General features: G+C 37.2%; 1 protein-coding gene across 5 annotated transcripts in view; it reads left to right on the top strand.

Moving 5' to 3' along the window:
* Positions 1–20995, top strand: part of ELF1 (E74 like ETS transcription factor 1) — an 81708-nt gene that overhangs the window by 19265 nt on the left and 41448 nt on the right. Inside the window, exon 2 of one of the 5 annotated variants that reach the window (XM_060769363.2) lies at positions 1790–1876. The exons of 3 other annotated variants lie outside the window; for them this stretch is intronic. The gene's annotated coding sequence lies outside the window, so the exon portion shown is untranslated. Of the gene's footprint in view, positions 1–1789; positions 1877–16956; positions 16977–20995 lie in introns of those variants that run through there. One more of the 5 variants, XM_060769367.2, reaches the window with a different exon arrangement.

Raw genomic sequence — 20995 nt, 5'->3', positions numbered from 1 at the left:
GAGTTAAAAGACATTTGCAATGTGATGTGAAGACGGACATCAGCAATGACAAAATACTCCTGCTAGTCTACTGGAGGATGATGGTGGGCATGGAAAGCTGGAGTTCGTGTCATCAATTCTTTTTCTGTTTTTTCCCTTTTAAATACGCACACACACACACACACACACACACACAGACATACACATACATTTTAAAAACACTGCTCATAAAATGAGTGTATGCAAGGAGTTATTTGTTCTACAAAGAAAAACATCCAGGTTCATATCTACCTGTTAATTGCTTCTTCTCTGGGGCAATTCTCACCAGTGGGGAAGAGTAGAAGCACAACAGTAGTGCCCCAATAGGAGGGTTAACTCTGTGTCTTTTATTGATCTAATATGCCATTTACTGCTGTTTGCCCTACAGAGGGAACAGTCAAAAAGTACACGTGAACCTGTACACATTCATTTGCAGAGCAAATAACCTTCAATGGAAACAGTTTTAGTTAGAAAACGATGTGGATTCGTGGTAGAAGGTTCAGTTCCTTCCTAAGTATTAGAGGTGTCTCAGCAGGATTTCCTCTTTGATGATAATTCTTTATGTAAATGCAGGAATTTCTGAGCATAGATACAATATGTCTGATCTGGATAGTATAAAAAGTGAAAGCAATTATGGTAGTTTACAGTAAGTAGATGAAGTCTAATGGGAATTTATGCTTTGGAGCTATGTCCAGTTGCTAGTCTGAACTAGAAGAAACAATTGGATTTACCCGGTACATAAACATTGATCTTCTATTCAGGAATTGATTTAGTGGGCCTGCTCTAGTTGAAATTTAGGCCTTAATATTATGAATCAATTTATGGTGATGTCTGGAGATGGTGTTGGTCTGATTTGGTATATCCAGGGATATACTGAGACACCAAGGCTTAGACAATGGTCGTCAACTTATTTTTGAACAATATGTTTGTTTATTGAAGGAAAGGCAGAATTAAATTGTTGTATACTAAAAGATTAACACGTTACTGGTAGATTATATGTGTTAATTTCTGGACAGAAGTTTCCCCCTACAGATGCAAGAATTTAGAGAGTGTGCATACCCTAGGGCAGGGATGTCAAACTCATTTTCACTGCGGGCCACATCAGCCTTATGATTGCTTTCAAAATCCTACTGTAATTGTAAGACTGTATAAATGTAAGTGTTGCCTATGCCTTATGGGCCACATAAAATGACGTACCAGGACAGATTTGGCCTGCGGGCCTTTCATTTGACACATGCCATAGAGTAAAAAGAAAAAGCTGCTAAGAATCTTGTACAGAAACTCTGGCAGCTACTGTTTGGGAATTATTCAACAAGGGCTTTTATGACTTGCCCTAATAGCCAGTATCTATTTTGAAAGACAGATCAGTTTGATTTCTAAAAAAAATGGCAGATGATATCCCTAAGAGGGAATAATGCAAAGCCATGGACTGGAAGGTGGTGCATTATTTGTTGGCTTGAGGGCAGCCAGTTGTCGCACTCAAACTTGTCACCCCTTTATTGTAAATCGTTTAACCCCTCCCCCCAAAAAAAACAAAAACAAAACACACACAACAACATTTGAATGCTGTTTTAGATCTCTCATGCTTAGGAACCCATTCCCAATAAAGAATTATTCATGATTGCGGGAGTTCTGGAACTGTATTGATTAGAAACTAGTCAAAGAGCCCTATGCAGACCTTCATATTAAATGTGCAAAAGTGTGGAATGTTGCTGGTGTTTGAGGACATTTAGGGCAGGAGTAATGTTTCTGTGCACTTCTCTGCCCACAGTGTACAGTACATGCAAACAAGCTCATGGAGCCTAGGGAAATGATCTCTCCCTGAAGTTTTCTGTGGGTTGTGTGTGTTACCCAAAAGGTAAGCTTTCTAGACTACAGACATAACTATTCTGTAGTACGATATCATGGAAAGAAGCCTCCCCATCCCCACTGTGTTTGACTGGAAACTTGGTTATTATTGTTTATTATGTTTATTTAAACCCCTTTTTCTCTCTCCACAAAGGAGACTCAAAGTGGCCAGTCGACAGTAGTTCTTGGGGGATAAGAATGAACAAGATTGCATACCAATGGCTATTGAATAATTTTTGCTTTCCCAGGCTTACCTATAGAACAGTGGTTCTCAACCTGTGGGTCCCCAGGTGCTTTGGCCTACAACTCCCAGATATCCCTGCCAGTTTACCAGCTGTTAGAATTTCTGGGAATTGAAGGACAAAAGATCTGGGGACACACAGGTTGAGAACCACTGCTATAGAATAAATTCATTGTACTCAATTTTTTTCTAATGAGTGTAAATAAATAAGACATCATGTTCTGAATAGCAAAAATAGAGTGTCTCTACCTCCATTATCTAAATATATGAACATGCACATACCTCCCATAAAATAGAACAAAAATATGAACATCTCTTGCTACTTCATGTTTTTTCATGTGATGTATTTATTTCCAGTTTGTAGTATGATTCAAACGACGTTAAAGAACAACTATTGGTAATTATGGCGTTTTTAAATCGTTTGCAAGAGATTCTGTGAATGAAGGAGACACATCTCAAAATATCAGAAAACAAGATAACTTTGATCTATTGTTGCAAAAAAGATATAAACCCTTAATGGTGTATAATTATGGGGGGAAATGCATCTTCCAGTATGTTTCCAATTGTAGAACAGTGTCACAAAATTACAAAACAATTTTTTCAACACAACCTTTTGAAACTGCGAGCAGTGCGTTGCTGCACTGGAACACCTCATATCCATATAAAATTGTAATTTATAGTGCAATTTGTAAGTCCAATTAAATAATAAGAATTATATTTATTTTTCAATAGAAATGTATTTTCTTAGCCTTCAAATAGTCAGCATAGCTACTCTTAGCTTTTAAATGGTGGTTAAACTTTTTGGGGGAAACCCAGTGTTTTCTGGTTTTCTTTTGTGGGTCAGAAAACAGTCTGCAGATATTTCTGATCATTCAATCTGGTAATTAAGTATTGCCTTCATGGCATACTGAATTAACTTTTTTGTGTTTCACTGGGCTCTATAGGGTGAAAGGCTTTTACCTGGCTAGCTTTCATGGCTGTTAAAAGAGAAAAGCATACCCAGTCTTTGCTTCTTTTTACTCAGCTTTGGGTGTAGCTCTTTTAAAGGTATACATTGAACTGTTAATATATGCAAGAATGTTTTCTTACTGCTTTTGGTACTTGTGTGGATGCCCCTCCTATATACTCCTCACATCCCCCCCCCCCATTAGTCACCTTGTTGAAGAAACCAAGGAGGTTGGCTCCTGTATACACCACTAACAACAAACATTCTAGCTGTAATAAAATGGTCGCAATACGAGAATTCGCTGGAATATTGGGTTTTTAACCTCATGCTCAGGGCAGAATGACACATTATATGTATTTGTAAAACTTCAAAGAGGCTTCTTTTTATTTTATGCATTTTCTGTAGCAGAGGTTCTAGTCCAAAAGAGAAGGCCAGGGTAAATAGAGATGTGGACTTCTTAATCCTGCTGAAAGTGCCCCCATCTTGTGGGGGGGGGGGGGAGCACCTGGGGGCAGCCTTCAGTTGTGAAGTAATTAACTACAATTAACAAGTATTGTTTAATTCATTAATGACTGTAATGACTGCAGCCTGCATTATATAATGATTGTAACATTAAAAAAGAACACCTCATTTCTTTTGTGATTTAAGTACTGTTTTAGTTACAGGATTGGTGTGTGAGCTTCACTGCTTAGACTTGCTTTGTCTACCCTAGGCTAGTAGCTTTCTTATTTTAAAGTAATAAAATATAACTAATAAATTACAAAATGTGATTAATTTTGAGAAAATAGCTACTTATAAAAATATTGGCAGCCTTCTACATTCACTGGCATGGAGGCACAATGAAAGTGAAAAAAGCCAAATAAATTGCTTTTTTTTTTTTACCAGAGGGAATGCCTTTCTAGGAATTTTTAGTTCCAGCATGAGGCTGTGGGCAGTTTTTTTTTCTTTTCAAGCTGACTATAGATTTGTATTGTAAGACCTAGAGATTCCTAGAAAGGTATTTTTTCTAGAATTCCTCAAGCATGACTGAAGGAAGTTGTCCATAGTCACACTGGAGAGATTAGAGATTTCTAGAGAGATACTAGAGACAAAGTTGAAGTACTTTGGCCACATCATGAGGAGACAGGAAAGCCTAGAGAAGACAATTATGCTGGGGAAAGTGGAAGGCAAAAGGAAGAGGGGCCGACCAAGGGCAAGATGGGTGGATGGCATCCTTGAAGTGACTGGACTGACCTTGAGGGAGCTGGGGGTGGTAACGGCCGACAGGGAGCTCTGGCGTGGGCTGGTCCATGAGGTCACGAAGAGTCGGAGACGACTGAACGAATGAACAACAACAAAGAGAGAACATCTTTAATCAAATCCATGAATAATCAAATCTCCAAACTTGAAAAATCAAAATATGGAGAGACAACTGTAGTGTTATCTATCAAGGTCTCAAATTGGAGAGTGCTTTGAAATTATAATTTTAACTAATTTCTTTTTGAAATAAAATTCTAAGCATGGAGAAAGGGCATACGTGTAAGCAGATATCATTTCACATTGCACTCTCTGTGTCCAATTTATGTAAAATGCAAAGATGGCTTGATTGTATTACAGTTGGCTCTACATATTTGTGGATTTAACATAATAGGTTCTCTAGGAATCTCTAGGTCCTTCAGGCTGAAAAAGTTAACAATAGAGTTGACCTGAAGTTCCTGCAGACTCCTGGAGAGGTGTTCTCTCAGATGGAAAAAATAATGTTTTTTCCATTCATGCTTTCCCCACTTCGTCACCCCTAATCCCCACAGACATTGAATATCTACAGTAAAGGGAAGTTTTGCCTGTAATATCTACAGTAGAGAAATATCTAAGGATGAAGAGCCAAAAATTGTGTGTAGCTGTATACATGTATGTGTGTGCTTTGCTACTGGCTAGTGAATGTTGTGAACATTTTACTTCTAATATTACTGTTACATTCTGGTTAATTCTATATTGTGATCTATTTGTACATACGTGCAATATCTTGTATAACTATAATAAAAATGAGCTCCTGTTGATAAAGCGGGTTAAACCGCTGAGCTGCTGAACTTGCTGACCAAAAGGTTGGCGGGAGTGGGGTGAGCTCCCGCTGTTAGCCCCAGATTCTACCACCTATCAGTTCGAAAACATGCAAATGTGAGTAGATCAGTAGGTACTGCTCCAACGGGAATGTAGTGGTGCTCCATGCAGTCATGCTGGCCACATGATCTTGGAGTTGTCTATGGACAACGCCGGCTCTTCAACTTAAAAAATGGAGATGCGCATCAACCCCCAGAGTTGGACACAACTGGACTTAATGTCAGGGGAAAACCTTTACCTTTTACCTAGAACTGTTTTACATGGATAGAGGATCAGAGGTTTTGTATTCTACTTTGGTGAAACCATTTTGCAGATTTTTGAAAAGTGCTAGGCTGTATTCTGGAAAATGCTAAGGATAAAAAGCTAAAATTGTGGTAGAATTGTTGGCAGAGTAGAGGCATATATACTCCAGTCCACATGACCTTGGAGGTGTCTACAGACAATGCTAGCTCATTGGCTTAGAAATGGAGATGAGCACTACCCCCCAGAGTCAGACACGACTAGACTTAATGACAAGGGGAAACCTTTACCGGGGGGGGGGGGGGGGTTGCAAATAAGACAAATACTTTTACAATACTTTCTGCCATTTTTCTACTTTTTCCAGATCATTATTTTTCTTTTAAAAAATCATTGTTTTTTCTGTATGAGAAGGCATAGTAGAGGTGCACATCAGTAAAGCATAATATATATTAGAAACCAAAGGGAAATGGTTTAACATTCTTACACAGAGACTATTAGTAAAATCCAAATCTTCAGATCTTCTCATGTTATCCAGAGAATCAGATACAACCCAAGTTGAAGAATTGTTGTGAACGTTAATAGCTTTTTAAAAGCCTGTTGATTGATATTATCAGTATATAATTTTTAACATTTTATATCTAGATCCAATAAGATGTTTGGAACAATATTTAGGAATGTGCATATATGTTGTGGATTGCTCTTCTGATTCTGAGGGAGAAGGAGGACAGGTGGATGAAGAAAGCAGTACTTGGGGATTTGGGGCTAAGTAATGAAGGAGAAGAGGTGGCAGACATATCAGAAATCCCTACGCTTCAGGAATGTTGAAGGGAGAAAGAAGTCAGAAGGAGATCAGCTAGGCTAGCAGAGAAAACTGAGCAACCAGACCATGCCCTAGAGACAGCTGTGCTGAGAAGCTCGGGGCTGTAAATTAGCAGCAATGTCAGGGGGCCAGTGCTAGCTGCAACTGGCCTATTTTGGGGGAGTTCCTGTTCCAAGCACCGTGTCTCCATTCCAGTCTCGGATCTTGCTGGAGGCTTTTGGCTTGCTGAAGGCTCTTGTAAGTCTGTTAATCAAAGACTTTAATTTTTGTCTGATGTGAGGACTTCTGTTTTAAGTTTGCTTGAAAACCATGCATTATCATCAGGATTGTACTTTCTGTTTCACTTATTGCATTATCTTTATTCTGGCTGAAGTAAAGCCTTTTTCTTTACTTTCACTTGTATCTAAGGCTGTTTCTGGCATTAAACTGGACAATATTCATCTGGCATGGGCAAACTTTTTTGTCTTGAGGCCGCATTCTGAGCCCGGCCAGGAGGGCTGTGCCAGGAGGGACGGGGCCAGGCACACGCTGGGTGGTGTGGTCCTGGAAGTGGGAGGGTCCAGGAGAGGGCTGGGCAGAGTCATCCTCAGGTTGTTCTCCCAGCAGGAAGGCAGGAGGAAGGCAGGACAGGTAACGACTGCCCCAATCATCCCCCCGCTCCCTCTCCCATCCTCCTCTCCCGATCCTCGGTCTGTCCTCTTGGCATTATGCCCGGAGGAGGGCGAGACATTGTTTTGACATTGAGAGTGCTCTGGAGGGCTCTCAGCCACTGTGTGCCTTCTTTGAAACATCCTCCTGGCATAAAGATGGGCCGCTCACACCATCCTTATGCCGGGAGGAGGTCGAGACACATGGTGGTTGATAGTGGGCTTTTTGCTGCTATGTGCCTTCTCCCCTGTCTTTTTGGCATAAGGACGCAGCAGGCCACCGTGTCCTTCTGCCAAGAGGACAGAAAAAATGAGGAGGGTCTGAGGTAAGCACCCAGGGGGGCGCATCTGGCCCCTGGGCCTTAGTTTACCCGTGCCTGATATGCATTATTAAATGTATCCATTAAATATGGAGAATACAGCCAATATTAAAATTTTTTCCTGGTGAGTAATCAACTTCCACTGGCCCGTGGAAGCAAACAAAAAACTTCACACCTTTTGCTGGAAGGACACTTTGGAAAGGAAAAGAATTTCAGAGCAACAACCAAGAATGCCCTCCTCTCCTGTGTTCTCACCAGAGAATGGTGGGACCAAGAGAAGGATCTTCCTTGAAGATTTCAAAACCTGAGTAAGGTTTTTGTTAAGGAAACATCTAGAAAACACAAAAGAAGGTCTTTAAATGCAATACTGATATACATTTGAACAAGAGTGCAGGTTGGGTATCTCTTATTTGATATGCTTGGGACTAGAAGTATTTTGGATTTTGGGGGATTTTAGAATATCTATAAACATAATGAGATATCTTATAGATGGGGCTTGTGTGCCTAGATATGAAATTCATTTCTGTTTCATATACACCTCATAGCCAAGAATGTAATTTTATATACAATATTTTAGTAACAAAATTGTGTGCACTGATCCATCAAAAAGCAAAGATGCCATCATCTCAGTGTTCCATATGGACGGTTTTAGAATTTGAAATTCGGAATTCTAGATAAAGAAACCTGTACAGAGCTAATGTTTGTATTATGTTGAATTCTTAAAAGCACAAAAGAACAAATTCTAAAACATTATGGTAAGAATAAATATCAAAAATGTTAAAAATATTTGCATTCTTTCTTTGGTGATCTCAATAATGTGCATTTAAAAAAGAAAAAAAAAACCATTCTGTTTACTATTTTCTCTAGTAAAACACACTACAGCCATTCCTGTCTGTCAACTTGGATATTCAAACAAATGACCTTTTTGTGGAAACAGATGTACAGTACATATGTCACGTATGTTCATGTGTCTATTAACATAAGTTTGAAAGAGAGTTAATGTTGAAATTTAATCTAAAAGTCAAAGTATGTATTTATGTTATACACACACGCAGAGTAGATATAGATACAGATATGTATGTTGCACAAAGGCTCCAATATGGTTTGATGGATCTGGACCCAATCTGTCTCACATAGCCATCATGATCCAAGTTAAAATATGGGTGGGGTTTGAGGGGGGAGGGTGGCCTGATAATGGGAGTTGGAGTCCATCCCCATCTGAAGAGCTGCATCATTGCCAGTTCCAACCTAACTAAATCTGGAGCTGATGAGATTTTCAGCAGGCAAGATCTTAGGATGATAGGAGTTCCAATCATCTATATTTGGCTTTAATGGAATTTGCATCTGGCCAGAGCTAGGGCTGATGGGAGTTCCATCTGAAGCTGCTGGGAATGGCAGCCTCACCAACTCTTAGGTTCATGGGAATTCCGTTATATAGTTACATTTTTCCAAATGGGACCATTCAGAAAATAATAAAGCCAGCAATTAGTATTTCTAATACTAGACTGTAGGGGTGATGGAGATATCTGAACTGGATTGGGATTGTGCAATAGCTGGTCTATTTTAACCTTTGTTTTAACCTTCGTCCTTAACTTCTGTGGTATGAAGTTTTACTTTGGCACTTTAATGATGATGATGATATTTTAAATAATCTTTAAGTTTTAACTTAATCAAGTTTTAATTATGTTTTAATGTATGTTCACTATGACAAGCGTTTTAGGACCGTGATTAGTGTCTATTTATGTATTTTCTTGTTTTTGTCTTTTCCTGTTGATATGGCCAGTGGACTAATCAATAAACTTTACTTTACTTTACTTTACTTTAGTATTTCTAATAAATAGCATTAGAAAATGCATACCTGGGCAATGCCGAGTATATTGACTAGTATACAATAAATATGAAGAACATAACTTTCCCCAACAAGGGTATTCATTTAGGGGGCTGTGTTGCTTCCAGGGAGGACAATTACAATTACATCTTGGAGGACTGGGTCTTGATTCCCCAGTGTTTCTATAGGTGTCTGTTGAACCAAAAACTGACTCATTGTGGATTTTTTTGTATCTACAAGTCTCAGCAAAGTTCCGTGTTTTTAAGAAGGAGAGGAACAGAAGGTTGGATCTACCATGGAAGTATAAAGTGTCTTCCTTATAGTCAGCATGACATTTTGTTTTGACTGTTTTGAATGCAAGCAGAGATGTGTGTTGTTCAAATCATGCAGAATACCCTGAGAAGTGAGATTTAGCAGCCTTTTTAAGAGTTTCAGTTCTTTAATGAGCAGACATCCTCTTTTTCCACCACAATTTACAGAAGTGGTTTTCAGATGTTGAAAGGTCTTTGCCTACTTACTTGCTCTTAACTAGATATGCATTTTGAACAAAAATGTATGCTTTATTTTCCATGACTTCTTCCAGTCATTTGTTGATTGCTCTGGTTTTGATGTGACCATCAAGAGTTGCTTTTAGTTTGTCCAGTTAGCTTTTCAGTTCCAAAGTTTTACATTTTTTTCCTTTTAGGACGACCTTACAGAATTCTGGCATTGGTTCTAATGGGAAAAAAAATACTGGAGTTAAATTTTCTAAGCTAAATCTTAGGATGCTGGTTTAGAACATATTGGCTTGATTATGGTTTCCTAAGGAAAAAAAAAGTATGCTCCAGCAGGGGATTAGGAGAGAAGGCAGACAAGTTTTGGTGCTGTACAGGGTTGTGATGTGAGCTGGGGAGCCAATCAAATAAAATAAATCTGATCCTGATGAACTATATGACAATATCCTTTTACTGTTTTATGCTCCATATTACGCGTGTGTTCTGTGGGAAAGGAGTAGATATTGGAGCTAGCAAAGATGTCAGACGATGAAATACTGTGCTTTACTCTCATGGTTTTATACATGTTGCATCTCTTGAAAGGTTCTGAACCAGTTACTTTTACAGTTTTTCTGTGGATGAATATGTAAGCTTCATCATATGTTTGGAGGCCACACAACAAAGCCTTTTTGGAAAGTATTTCTTCCAAGAGGTGTGTATTAATTGTTTGAAACTGTACGTTGAGGTTACTTGCGATTACTTACTTACTTAGGCGATCTCTCATTGTCAGAGTATGATAGCCTTCCAAGTGTAGTGTCTTGGCGGTGGATCCATAGGTGACTGTGGAGCCCTATTCTTGATCTGCATGTTCTACCACAGTGAGGACATTGGTTTCCAATTGGAACACAGTTTTGGTCAGGGTTGGCTTGACATGCCTTTTTTTGGGCACATTTCTCCCTTTCGCCCTCCATTCGAATTCTGCAGCACTGCTGGTTACAGCTGACCTCCAGTTAGAGTGCTCAAGGGCCAGGGCTTCCCAGTTCTCAGTGTCTATGCCACAGTTTTTAAGGTTAGCTTTAAGTCCATCTTTAAATTTCTTTTCCTGCCCACCAACATTCCCTTTGTTACTTGTAATGCGCTTACTTTAGAATAGTGTTTTTCCTATTGCATGTCCCAGTTGTTTCAAATATGAGTGTTTCCTTCCTTACTCTCCTTTTTAAAGACTGTTTATTCATTTGCAGATTTTAATTCATGATTATGATGATGTCATGTATTTCTGTTCCAGTTTTCCCCAGTTCAGGACTCAAAGCAGTTTACAGCATTTTTAAAAGTATAGTTAAAAATCCCCAAGTGATTTGTTCAGATAGTATGTTGTGAGAAGTTTTGACTAGTATACCGTGACACTAATGAAGTACTGGTATTTTACAGCAAGAGTGAAAGAAAGATGCAGCAGTGAAGACAGGAAACATTTGTCACTTCTATTTAGCTGCTGCTTGTCTGCTTCCTGTCAGTTAGACCACTACAAGTGGAACAGATGAACAAAGATAGTCCTCCTTATTTTTTCTTATGTGGGCCATTGTGTAACTCAACTAAGAAATTGTTCCCTGTTCCCTCATAAATTACCTGTTCATTGTCATTTATAATTTTTGCTAAAAATGAAACTTAATAGATGGGTAAATGTATCTATAAGAGCAATTCAGGACAATTTATTTTTAAAAATGATTTGATTAAGTTGCAAATATAAGTTCCTAACTGCCCTAAAGGGATTGGATCCCCTCTGATCTTGCAAGCTAAGTACAGACAGCTCTTGTTAGTACTTGGATGAGGGACTACCAATGAATACCACACATTGCGGGCTATATTTTAAAGGAAGTCACTGGCAAAAATAACTGAGTAGTCATTGCCTAATTCAAGTAATTTCTGATTTATGATGTTTTTGGCAGAATTTGTTGAGAAAGGGTTTGCCTTTGCCTTCCTCTAAGATTGAGAATGTGTGACTTATCCAAAGTCAACCAGTGCATTTGCATGGTGAAGTGGGAATTCAAACCTTGGTCTCCCGGTCTCCTATTCCAGTACTGAAGCCACTACCCCACATTATTCGTCAGCCATTCAAAACAATGTAGAAATTTGTTAACCTGACTTTTATTTGGGGCATTGTAAAATTAGACAACAGAATAAATTTAACCAATGTAACCAAACAGTCTTCATTTGATTGGCATGTCACTTGAGTTTCCTTTTTTAGGTGTGTGGCTATCTTGAAAGTATCCTCCCAAAGGATACTTTCCTTGTGTTAGATACAAGGAAATTCTATCTGTCCTCCTAAAAGTTCCAAAGGTGCAGTTGTTGCATCTTCTGCTTCATTCCTTCCTCAACCCTCAAACTTCTGCTGTGTTGTGAAGCAAAGTTTGTCTTGTTTGTGGCAAAAGGCAGGGAGTGGTGGTAAACAACATATCTGTTGAAAAAATGGAGGAGAGCAACATTCCTTTCCCCCTTAATTTGTAGGGTTTTTAAAGAGATAGGCATTCTCAAGCCTGGAGAATTTGAACAGATGATCCTCCTTGTCTCATACATGCTTTGGATAAGCTTTCTGCAGTTTTTGAGTTGAAAAGATTTCTTAAACAGGGAGAAAAGTAAATGAATCTCTTTTCCATTATTAGGATTATACAATTGATTGTCAAATTGTTATTTGGCCTCTGTAGATAAAACTCCCTGTTTGCAAAACTTTCTTCATCTGTTTGCAACTTAACTCAATGTTAGTGGAGTAGATGTTAAAAAATTATCAGGCTTTTGTGGTAATTTCAAAAACAAAAACTTTGCATTTTTAGGTAGCCCTACTGATACCTTGATGTCTTGAGATATGGTTTCGTCACATGCAGCACAGAATATCTTTAAAAAGTGAGATCTTTAACATTACTTCTTTTTATGCTCCTTTGAACCTTTATCCATGTTGAACCTCTAATTGAAGGCATCAGAGTAAGTGCCAAAGTAGGCTGCACGTTCCTTCTAAAAGTTTGAGCTAGCTGATAAGACTGATCTTGTAATATCAGCAATTCCCAGCTTCCACCCCAAGACAAACATGCTGCAGGATTTTTAATTTGGGTGATGGCATTCAGTGTTCTCCTGTGTAGGCTACAGTATCACTAGTCAGGCTGATGCAAATGAATGAAAAATACTTAAAGCATTTTAATTTTATTTTTGTATTATGTCCTAAGTAAAAATGATATATTTATAACATATCAATCAACTTTTGATGTGTCCTCTGTGTCCTTCTTTTTCTAACTGCTGATAAAACGTTTCAGTTTCTCTCTTCTGCTCCTACATTACCCCTTTTTGTTCTCAGCTTAAATCTGTTACTGCAAACTAAATTCAAAGTGCAAACTCAGAGGGGAAGGGAATTGGGAGGACGGAAGATTTTGTATTACTAATAGGAAAAGCAAAAGCAAAGTGCTGTAGCCTCTGCTACCTTGTGTATTTTCTCTCAATAACTTTGCTACCTTGACCACACATATCCCAGTTTGTATCTATGAAATGTTGGAAGGTGTAGTTCAAAAATATAGTTAAATAATTTATTGTATTAAAACAGAAACTGAATGAAAATAAATTCAGAATCATGTACACATCTGGGGTGGGAAGAAACCTTGACATTTGGGAGTTGTAGTTGCTGGGATTTATAGTTCACCTACAATCAAAGAGCATTCTGAACTCCATCAATGATGAAACTGAACCAATCTTGGCACACAGAACTCCCATTACCAACAGAAAGTACTCAAAGGCATTGGCCTTGAGTTTGGGAGGATACTTTCAAGATAGCCACACACCTAAAAAAGGAAATTCAGATAAAAATATCATTATGGTCCTGTATACTGAGAGATGGGCCTTTGTTCTGAGTAGTTAGAGCCCTGATGGACTGCACAGTATAAAAGCTAGAAAATGACATTGTGGGGTTTTTTTTTCATCTTAGTTTCTGGGATGCCTCTGAAGAAGGCATGTCCATTGTACAATTCACCTGCCTCTTCCTTTCCTACAAGGCATATCCATATCACCTTTCTCCTTTTCTATAAAGCAAAAATGGTTCTTCAGCTTCTATGCAAGACCAAACATTGTGGCCAAATTAGTATTTTCTGCCAATATTCTAACTGTAGGTATAGTTTTATTAGCAGTTGCTTTCAATGAGATTTAATACTTTCAGTGTTCTATTTAGGATAGATATCTTGCAACCTGACAGAATTGTTGCTCACATGTTTTTATTTGATGTTTGCATTTTGTTTTTTTGTTTGACTAATTCAACTATTGTGCTATCATTTCATAGTATTTTTCTGATGGTAACTCTAATTTTGGTGTAGATATGGAGTAGCAAAGATTTGGTTTAATTAGTTCCATATGTTCATGTGTAAAGTGTGTAGTTTATACAGGATAGGCTTTTTAACAGGGAGAAATTGATTATTAAAATGCTACCTTCAGGAATACCTTCTCTGTGTAGTCACTAAAACAGATGGAATACATATTGCAATAGTAGCCACCCTCCCTTCTGTGTTGCTAGAAATTTAATTATGTTTCTCTACTTGACCCAGCATTACCACCTCTTTTTATTAACAAAGTTCAACTTTGTTGTTAATTGTTCAGCTAACTTATATTATTCCTCAGAAGCTGTAGAGCAGTGGTTCTCAACCTGTGGGTCCCCAGATGTTTTGGCCTTCAACTCCCAGACATCCTAACAGCTGATAAACTGGCTGGGATTTCTGGGAGTTGTAGGCCAAAACATCTGGGGACCCACAGGTTGAGAACCACTGCTGTAGAGTCAATCTGTGAAAGATTATGATACCAACTTTGTTCTCCCAGTTATTCTCTAAGATGCTATACATTCCCTTTGCATTACAATATTTTGGAGTAACATGGCTATGTGTTTTAAAAGTATCTGAAAGAACGTGTTGTTGGTTTTTTATGATGATGAATTAAAAACTCAGAAATGCTAAGTATGAAAGTAACATTGTAGAAAGTGCACAAGGTTTAACTTTTGGTGCAAAATTATAGTACAATCCCTATATCCGCTGGGAATATGTTCCTGAATTTATAGTGGAAGCAGGAAATCATGGATAATAACTAACCCTGTTGAGATAAATGTCTTCCACCAGAAGATATCATAGAGAGGTATCCTCTCCAGGAAATTCCTAGAGAAATATCCTCCCTAGGAATTTACCAATGTGATTGTATATCAGTAGTTCCCAACCTTTGCTCCGCGGAGCCCTAAGGGCTCCATGTGCACTTCCCAGGGCTCTGTGGCTACTTCAAAAAATAAAATAAATGCAAACTAAATGAATTAAAGAATTATTTGTTTTAATTTTTTTGCAAAATTAACAAAATCAATCTATCGTTGCAAGGAAAAACTGCCGCAGTTTTTGATGTAAACACCAAAGTATCTTCATTTATGATAAAACATGTGTGTTAGTTGGAATTCATCAAAAAGGAAGATACCAATTTCTTGCCTCTCACTAAAAGCTTCTTGAATAAAAACAATATCAAAATTCAAGAAAAAATACAGAAAAATATTCAGGCACAAAAATATTTGAAGTTTAGAAGACTCATTTGAATATTTTGTGACAGCTCAAAAGAAGGTTCTTGATGACTTTAAAAGGGACTGAATGTGTTCCGTGTGAACAAAAAACCACCCAGCCTAAACTTAGCAGAATATGCGGTCCTCATAGATTTGACATCTCACAGAGAACTGAAAATTGTGTTTCAAAACCAAAGTCTACCAGAGTTTTGGCTTCATTTACAAGATTAATTCAAAATCTTGTCTGAGAAAGCAAAATTAGTATTGCTGCCTTTCTCAACTACATTTGTTGTGATGTGGGATTCTCCACCTATACAGGTATCAAAACAAAATACAGAAGCTGCTTAAATACAGAACCAGCTGCTTAAATACAGAACCAGACAATTTTAGGTTCATCAGTTGAACCTAAAATTTAAAAAAAACCTGTGCCAAAAATGCAACCACAGGTGTCTCATTAAACCTTTATACTTTATTTTATGTTATGTTTTAATTTAGGCCTGTTGTACTACAGTGCACTTTACTTCTGTTGTAACACAAATGATTTGATTTATTGAACTTTTGAAGCATGTTTATGTTTGACCAAGTTTGGACAATATAATGTACTGTATATTGGTGGTAGTTGATAATAAATTGAGATATTATGGTACATTTCAAAATTTTGAAATACAATTTCATTGCATGGACATTGCACAATTGTTTAGATATCTCTTTACTTTACATTCGGACACTGTCTATCCCCTCTTCATCCCCTTGTAACACCACTCCTAAACACTGCTTACTTTTAACATAAGGAAGGCCTAAGGGGCTCTGCCATAGAAATTGATTCTAAAAATAATACACGATTAAATTGAATAATGTAGTTCAAAAATGCTAATTTTCAGCACTTTTATCTAGCCTTCATACCTAGTGTTCTCAAATGTACATTTACAAAGGGTGCAGGTTACAATTTTGAAGCCATAAAATTTTATATAGAATTTTTGTAAAGAAATCTAAAACCTGTATAAAAATATATATATTTAAAGAAAATTGCATGCTGCAAGCTGGACCTTGCCTGTTTATAAAATGATTTTCTCTGTAGCTGCCTCCTGAGAGAATGTGTAAACCTGACTTTAAAGGTTGAGATTTCTATGAACTGTAAAGTAGAGCAATATAAATCTTAGAAAATTGTAAATATCTTTGATCTTTCACAAAATGTAAAAGAAAAATGCACCCTATAATAAACATGTAATATATAACTTAAAAAAAGAAGAAACTGATTCTAAAAAGGGCCCTGTGAGTCAAAAGGTTGGGAACTGCTGCTCTATAGTAATATCTAATAGAAGCACAAAGCAGAATTGCCTTGAAGATTGAGAAAATTCCTATAGAGGACCTTTTTATCATATGTGGCTAAATGAAATCTTAGCTATCAGTCATGCAGGTGCTGATAGCTAAGATACTGTACATTTCTTGACATGTAAGAATCTTACCAAATTCCTCCATGGCTGCCCTTTCTTGACTCCAGTTCCCATTTTGGTACTCAGATTTCTACATCAGATAATTCGAGTATACATGGAGGTACTATGGGGGTGGTCTGAAGATACTTTTTATATATTTTTTGAAAATCTACAAAACTGTTTTTTTCATGGAGGCAATGATTGAAGAATGGCATTAAGGGAGTAAGACAAAATATATATGATTTGTGTACAGCTTCTCCTTTCTTTACATATTTGTATGAACAAAAGCCAGAAAGCCACAGATGACTCCAGTTTCCTAGTAAGTCTGTGGGGAACTACAGCTTTCAAGCTTGTTTGTTTGCTCATTCAAAGGTATGGGAGGAAAGGCTTATTTGTGAGCAAAAGGCTTAACACATATGTATCTTTACTTGCAGAATGGACCTAGAGAGTGGACCTAGAGAGGCAAACTCAGGAGTATTGAGAACATAAAGGAGTTGATAATACTATATTACTGGTAACTGCAACAGAAATTTCAAATTTATGTTAAGTTTTCATATTCTTTAGATTTAACTTATTCAGTGGGGTTTACTACTAATGCTTACTCTGTTTTTTTGTTCATCTGAACAAATAATATGCACAAGGCTGTTAAAATTATTCTTGTAATGACAGAAAAGTAATTTAAGGGCCTTTGTGAACGATATTTTCTTTTTGCTTTTGTCTAGATTTGTATTTAAATTCTACAAGTTTACTCTGAAAAGTCATAACAGCTAGATTCATAATAGTGGCTGTGGTTTTGTTTTGGAAAAATAATCCCTCCTGAAGCATTCCCATTTATATAGAAAGAGATTAGATACAAAGGAGCAGGTAGGGACATATCTGAGTGTGTGACATGTTTGGCTATTTCGCAAGGGCTGAAAGTCCTGGCTGCCTGTAATATGACACAAGGGTAGGATGGGCAAGCTCTTGTCAGGAAGCTAGACAGCAATGTGTAAAAACTGGAATTTCTAGTTGGGTTGACGCATACCAGCTGCCCCAAATAAGGATGTGACTGTTCATGTTGGCCACAGTTGATAGCAAGTGGGAGGAAGAGTGGAAGAGAGGACGTCTATGCAAATATATTAACATATTGTGGTAAGACTATTCCTAATAACAAAAACCTTACAAAATTTTTCACATATAACCTTCTGATCCTGCTTCAGGTATATGCATTTTGACAAGTGAACAGAGGTCTGTAGGCTTAAATCAGGCCCTTGAGGGTCCTAGAAAGTTTGTGTGAGGTGGTTTGCATTCATTTATTTTAAATTGCTTTCCTGTAAAATAATACAGGACAATTTACAGCAAGCTTTTAAAATCTTAACAAAAAACACCCTAATTTTAACCATACTGAGGGAAAGGTTAGCATAACTTGATTGCTGTCATTTTGCTTTTGTCTCCTGTTGTCCCATTTGTCACAGTCATGAATCACAAAAAAAGCAAAAAAAAAAAAGAAGAAGAAGAAAACAAAAGCAAGAGACCAAATGAACAAGGCAAGAACACTTGGATTGGATAGTCAGTAAGGCTTTCTGTTTCGGGATCTTCAGGTCAGGGAAATAAAGGCCTCTAGAGAGCCCAAGAGAAGTTGTGATCATAGTATAACAAACCTGTGAAAGAAGAGCAGTGGAGCTAATGAATAGGGGAAGGCTTGTGAATTGTCTGCAGGGCATATAACCAAGAAGGTTCACAGTAGAAAAAGGGGCATTTTTCTACCTTTCACTTTTGAAGGCATTCTGGGACTTGCCCACATGTTCTGAAGTCATGATAAGAGCTTAAGGGAGTAGAAAAGCATGTAATTTACAGCTTCAAACCCCAGAATCAGCACAATGGTTAGAAAAATAAGATATATCACCCACCACAAGTTCAGATCTGCACTGTTACAGAGTAATTTAGAAGTACAAGCCTTTTCTTCACTTGAAACTGAAGTAAGCTCAAAGTGTAAGACAGGTAAATAATGCCTAAAGTGGTTGTGTAGATCTATGGATAAAGTATTCTGGATTTCTCTAAAATTAAGTAGTTTGGGATTCTAAAGTTAACCAAGTAGTTTGGATAATGATGAGGCAGCTCTCTGACATATGCTCTTTACCCCCTGCAAATTATCTTTATGTTTGCTTTGGTGGTTGTAGACTATATTCAGATAGTATACAGGCCATCAAAAGATCATTTAGGTCACAGTACAACTTAACATTGGTATGGTATTTTGGAGTGTTCAGAGTATTTTATACTCCTCACAGGAGACCCTGAATATTGCATAGGCGTGGTAGGACTGAGAGAGAGAGGCTTTTGTAAGACCACCTTTTAACTTTGTGGCAGAGTGAGATTTCAGCTATGAATTCTTGATTCATAGCATCCTTTCTCGGGGTGTGCTTTCCCAAGGTTCCTCTTTTCACCAGCTCTCTGTGAAGGAGTCGTTTTGTTTAAGCTCTGTGATTTGGCAAACAGGCAACTTTTGAAACTGTAGATTATTTATAAACGATCTGAAATATTTACAGTTATTTCACAATGTAATAAATTCATCCAAGGAAAAAAAGCCTTAAAATTTTAAAATAGAGGTTAAATGGTTGGTCATAGTTTGCTTGATGTCTGTTGAATTGGCTATCTTTAAACACATTATATTTCCAGGCATACCATATATTAGTGTGTGTGTGAGAGAGTGTGTTCTTTTGATTTTGAATCATTTGGAACAGTGTACCAAGATGTGAGTGCCATTTTCCTTAATGACAGAACTTTCTCTTAATAGCCTTGCTATTTTTTAAAAAGGTGTGTATAACACAAAGTGCAACTTTGAATAAAATCAGTGAAACTATGTCATGAATCTCATCTTTAAACTCTGCTTTTGGAAAATACATTACGTTTGGCTACAGATTCTATATAGTTAATGTGCAAATCAAATGTTTAACTACCATATGTACTTGAGTATAAGCCGAGTTTTTCAGCCCTTTTTTAAGGCTGAAAAAGCCCCCCTCGGCTTATACTCGAGTCAAGGTTATTTATTATTTTACTTTGTTATTTTTATTGTTATTACATTTATTATTTTTCTCTATTGTTATTGTTATTGCATTTATTATTTTACTATATTATTATTATTATTACATTTATTAATTTATCTATTATTATATATTTATTTTTTCTAATTATTATTATTGTTATTAGATTTATTTTTTTCTCCCACTCAAGTACTAAGCATTGTTGACTCTGTGTAACTTCCGAGATTAGACAGGATCTAGTTCAGGAGTCCTCAAACTAAGGCCCGGGGGCCGGATACGGCCCTCTAAGGTCATTTACCCAGCCCTCGCTCAGGGTCAACCTAAGTCTGAAATGACTTGGAAGCACAAAACAACAACAACAACAATCTCTTCTCACCATCCAAAAGCAGGCCCACACTTCCCACTGAAATTCTAATAAGTTTGTATTTGTTAAAATTGTTCATCATTTTAATTATGTATTGATTTTAAGTGTTTTTTTGCACTACAAGTAAGATATGCACAGTGTGCATAGAAATTCATTCATTATGTTTCAAATTATAATCCGGCCCTCCAACAATTTGAGGGACTGTGACCTGGCCCTCTGTTTAAAAAGTTTGAGGACCCTTAATCTAGTTTCTTTAGGGAACATAGATGTACTTGTATTGATTGGATGGAAAATACCGTAGTTCCCATGTAGGACATTAATTAATTAATTAAACGAAGTTTTAATGGGTCAAGGTATACAATTAAGAATATAAATAAAAAGCTTTTCAATTGTGACTGCCAACTGAATATGTGAGTTTCTTAAATACATGGAAAAAGGACAGTTCCCTACGTTTATAGAAAGCAAAAGAAAGAGAGGTTTGGTTGGCCAAAGCTGATCTTTCTCAGCTTCAACCTATCTTTGTTACAGAAAGTGTGGATATAAAAATCAAGAGGGTTGCCAGAATACTGATAATAGCAGTTATTGTGTTTTAATGACGCGAATGTTTTGAATATCCCTTTGCCTTTTAAAAACCTTTGTTTACAATTGTAATATAGCTTATCACTTCCTGTGGTACTCGTTTAGCCCACCCTGTACATTGTGGACTTTAAGTCTGTCCCTTCCATGTGGTGACATTCCTAGTGCATTTCTGTTTATCAAGTCTTGTAGCAGCTCTTCACATGTCTCATTTGCCATGACGTGGTCAGTGTTTCCTTCCTGCTGCTTACAAGCCGGTGTTAAGAGATAAGAATACACTCACACTGCACTTACAGAACATTGAAAAGTGCTGAAATATTTGCTCTGTTAAGAAGAGGGAAAGGGTTTTTCTACATCTTTAGATTATTTCTTATCTACAATGTGTTCGAGGAGTGTGGTAAAGTGAGATATTTGGTCTAAAAATCAATATAGAAAGGTTGCAAGTTGTAACAAATGTGTACTACATAAACTAATAGTGTTTGATGTATCCAAATTTTCCATATTTTCTTGGTAGCAATAGCTTAAAAAGCAACCTATAGGCCATGTATGTTTCAGAACGCATAAGAGCAATTG

The sequence above is a fragment of the Anolis sagrei genome, chromosome 3, assembly GCF_037176765.1.
Source record: "Anolis sagrei isolate rAnoSag1 chromosome 3, rAnoSag1.mat, whole genome shotgun sequence".
Lineage (NCBI taxonomy): Eukaryota > Metazoa > Chordata > Lepidosauria > Squamata > Dactyloidae > Anolis > Anolis sagrei.
The sequence above is the reverse complement of the archived record's forward strand: the minus strand, read 5'-3'. Positions and strand labels throughout refer to the sequence as shown.